The following is a 4,424-nucleotide window of genomic DNA, read 5'->3' on the forward strand; positions in this document are numbered from 1 at the left end:
TTAACACAATACAATTTTAGTATGCTCATCAAGATTTTCAACATAGTTTTAACAAAACCTCAGATGTCCATGATGGAGGAAGTGGCTTCAAGGGTATAAGGGACTTCAAAAACACCACGAATGAGAAACAATATATTAAGTAAAGTAGCATTAGAACACAGGGTATCCTTCACAGTTCAAGTTTCAGTTTGGTATATCCCATCTATCTATCTATCTATCTATCTGTCTATCTATCTATCTATCTATCTATGTTACTTATAACAAAATTTTCAGCCAAATTTTAATAAAGTTTTAACACATTCTTAATAAAGAGTAACAAAATTTTCCAAATCTTTCTGATGTTAAGCATATTAGAAAAAGAAACCTAACTTTTAGGAGCCAGAAACAAAATCATGAAATTTAAACATGATCAAATTCAGACCAAAACCATAATCAGAAAAATCAATGTCTAATCTTAATATCTCAAACGCGACGGAAGAAGCATAGGCCTCACCATTCGCGCGCCTCCTCCCGCGACCTCCACCCCTTCCTTCCCCTTCGCAGTGCATTCTTTCAATAAAAAATAAATTAGTCAACAAATGAGATGCAATAACTTTCTTTCATTCATGTGCTATTTTTACACTTTCAAAGGAATGATACAAGGAAGAAACCAAAATGGACAATCTTCAAAATGAAAAGAAAGAGCCTTCTGTACAAAATTTGTCTCAACTAATCTATGTCAGTCTCTATGATGTACAAAAACTCAAAGTATTTATTTTCCTATAACTTTAAGCAATCAATTTCTGGGAAGCAACCAGTTCAACTGTTAAGATGAAAGATGATTTGCATCAGCTTCAGCAACTTTCTGCTGATGAGCAGACTAATACCCTCCTCGGATTCTTGTCCCTCTCGTCCGAACATTTGGTTCAGTAATGTTTCCGGAACACCAACACCATCATGTGTTATGCAGCAAAGATATAGAATGGCAAAGACTACCAAGAAATGGCTACAGTCATGTCATCCTCTGCCAACTACCAATTTAGAACTGAGAAGATCACAATATGGAACAGGTTTTTTGACCCTTTCTCTTCTTTTTCTTCTGCTTTGGAGGCTGGAGAACTACTTTGATGGCCGCATCAAAAACAGCCTTCACATTCTGTATTCAAAGGCAGATATCATTAGGGACGTGATATTATCTAACCTTTGGAACTTTTATAGATGCAGAGAACATATATGTATCTGCTGTGTTTTTGAAATACATTCGATGTAAACTGGAGCACCGATAAGTTTTCTCAGTTCCTCACCCTTCAACAAAGAGAGAAAATCAGATCACTAATGTATAAAGTAAGCAGATGGTCTCTCTTATGAACACCAACTGAAGGCTAAAAGACAATGAAATAAGACACAAAGCGATAGCAATGGATATTGGTAATGGAAGCAATGAAAGCTAGGAAGTACCTGCACTGTGGTGATAGGCGCTGCACCAGGATGATCTAGAAAAAACTGCTTATCATCCCGAAGATGTACACAAGTCGCATACTGGTTGTCAAGAAATGCCCAAGCAAGTTAATAATGACATCTTTACAATGAAAGCATTAAATACATATAATTAAGTTAGCACTATATATGAGAGAAGACAAATTCCAAAAGAAACTATATGAAAAATTGAGACCAGAGACAAAATTTTCAGAATAGAAATTCTACTTTTGTTATTGACTATCAGAAATGGAAATTCTAACGAGTCAATAAGAAAAGAACTTATGGAAACACCAGCTCCACCATGGCAAATTACTCAATAAGAAAAGAATGAGAGAAGATAATAAAAGGAAATGGATGGTAAGAGATCCTCTATGGAAGATCATGGGAAAAAAAAGGAGAGAGAGGAGGGAGAGAGGGGGGATTTAAAGTGCTTTCTATGACGTGTAGCTTACAAATCTCAACATGTTTAAGTGGGAAAGTCCTCTAAAAAGAACATTAGCTTTATACCAAATAGATGTGACAAGTTTAATCACATCCTACAAAACATGCTTGTTCTGAAAATCTGTTTTATGCAAGGCAATGAAATATATTCGACAAAAAACGGGAACATATGTGACAGAAGTATACTAAGTTATTCTAATTATCTTCCCCCCCCCACCCCCTCCCTCTCCTTCTCTTTTGATTTTGTTATTGAATTTGGATCCTCTGAATTTTCAATTTTCACTTTAGAGAGTAAAGTGTAATCTCTCATTATTGAATGGTTTCTCTCTCATATTTTTTTCTTGGCCCCACTTATGAAATAAATGGTGAGAGATCACACTTTACCCTCTAAAGTGAAATTTAAACTTTAGAGAATCCAAATTCCTATTATTTGTCATCCACAGAGAGACAAAAATATTAACCAAGTAAATTTTATTCCGTTATTTATTAGCAAAATACCATTGACTAGCATTGAAATGCCCAAAATAAAGCTAAACAGTTGTGCTGACTACAATCCTGCATGAAAACCACGGAATGAATCCAGACTTGAGGATAAATGAGAATCTTCAGCAGGAGGTATCGAGTTTGACCTTGGAATTAATAACAACTTCAATGACTATGGATAAGTGAATAAGAGAATAAAATGAAAACTGAAATCTAAGATACATGGTCACGGGTTCAGCTCAACTATGAAGAGTGAGAGACAGTGTATTTCATTTTGGGGGAGAACAAAAGCATCTATAGATAGTTTATTCATAGTAAAGTCATCCATAGATAGTTCAAATTAGCTACATTATTATTTAAATAAACCAAAATTGTTTGACAATGAAGGCTACCTAATTCAATTAGCAGGATTCACAGTCAAATCACAAACACAAAGGAAGAAAATCCATAGAAATTCCCTATAAATAAACCCACATATAAAAAGGTACAAGTGAAAGACAAAAGGTTTATCACAAAACTCATGTAAGTTGCTGCTACCATTATACTAATAAACTTCATACCAACTAACTGATTTCCTTCTGTTACTCAATCATAAACTAACAAAATGATTTATTAGGATTATACCCTATATCCAAAAGTAAACTCATAAACTGTTTATGAGTATGACTATGATATGCCAAATACTGTCTTCTTTGTCTGTAGCTAATTGCTTCTAGTGATAGCATTCTAACATATCTACAAATCATAATACCAAAATACATGATGAACAATTTCATTTTTATTTCAAAACTGCAAATTCCCATCGTATCTTAATTTCATGAACTTCCATGACCACTCTTCGTCCATCAAGACATCACAATCTTAGACAGAAACAAAAAGAAAAATATAATCCTACACAAATTATGCTAGACAACCATAAGACACAAGCTATATTAGTTATCAGAAATAAATCAAAATAGAAGAAGAAAAAAAAAATAAGAAATTACCTAGTTCATTACCACTACTGCTGTTGCTGGTTTTGTGGGTTCGGTGGAGGAGGCATGCCTGGGCGAGGAGGTCCGAACATCGGAACGCCGCTGCCAGGTGGAGGAGGCATCCCAGGACGAGGCGGAGACGGGGCGGGAATCCTCGGCCTTGGCGGAGCAGGAGGCCCTCTCACCATCTGACCAGGTGGTGGAGAACCCATAGGCTGCTGCCCAAACTGTGGCGGAACAGGGAAAGGCTGTGGAGGCCCACCACCGGGCCTGGGTGGTGCAAATTGCCCAGGCGACATCGGAGGTGGCGGGCCTCGTGCCATTGGCGGTGAACCCTGACCAGGAGAGACAGATGAGAGAGATCGAGGAGCAGAGAGAGAGACAGAGAGAGAGAGGATAGGAAGAGGAGAGAAGATGAGGAAGACTGAAACCTTCATAGCTGAAAGAGGAGGTTTCTGAAGACAGATGAAGAACAATTTTGATTTTTTGTTTTTTTAATATATTTAACATAGATGAAAAGAATAATTTTAATTTTTTTTAATGTGTTTTTGTTTTGTTGTTTCAATTATTTGAAACTATAAAATTAAGATTAATTGAATTTTAAAATTTGATTAATTTAAAAGGGTATTTTTGTCTAATCAAATAAAGGAAGGATGTTTAAGTCTTTTCATTAAAATTAAATAAAATTTATTTTTTATTTTTATTTAATTAAAAGGGTGTTTTAGTAAAAATGGTGATATATTATATATTTAAAAAAGAAAAAATTAAATGCTGACGTGGAAAATAAATTCTACATGACTTATTGTTATTTGTCCATATCTTAAACGTATCGGTATGTATTAATTTATCATCGTACCGTAGCAATCACCTAAAAAGAAAAGACATCGAATTAAAATATTAAATTAAAGGTGGTATTTTTTATTTTATATTTTCTAATTTGATTTTTTCTTAAAATTTTTCAAATAATCTAAAATTCTTTGATAATCCAACACATATATATATTGAAAATAAAATGTTAAGAATATCCAGGATCACATCATAAATAAAAATTTTTCATATTTAAGTTTA

General features: G+C 34.3%; 1 non-coding gene across 3 annotated transcripts; it reads right to left on the bottom strand.

Annotated features, from left to right (window-relative positions):
- Positions 1–579: 579 nt before the first annotated feature.
- On the bottom strand, positions 580–3,831 carry LOC112727558 (uncharacterized). 3 transcript variants are annotated; one of them, XR_011873716.1, is made up of 4 exons: positions 3,369–3,831; positions 1,438–1,518; positions 1,239–1,284; positions 580–1,135 (listed from the first exon to the last, which is right to left on the bottom strand). It is a non-coding gene; the product is annotated as an uncharacterized protein (transcript). The 3 variants fall into 3 exon arrangements; XR_011873717.1 differs by lacking the exon at positions 1,239–1,284 and having other exon boundaries at positions 3,369–3,830; XR_011873715.1 differs by lacking the exon at positions 580–1,135 and having other exon boundaries at positions 1,145–1,284; positions 3,369–3,830.
- Between the last annotated feature and the right edge of the window lie 593 nt (positions 3,832–4,424).

Source organism: Arachis hypogaea, chromosome 2 (assembly GCF_003086295.3).
Source record: "Arachis hypogaea cultivar Tifrunner chromosome 2, arahy.Tifrunner.gnm2.J5K5, whole genome shotgun sequence".
NCBI lineage: Eukaryota > Viridiplantae > Streptophyta > Magnoliopsida > Fabales > Fabaceae > Arachis > Arachis hypogaea.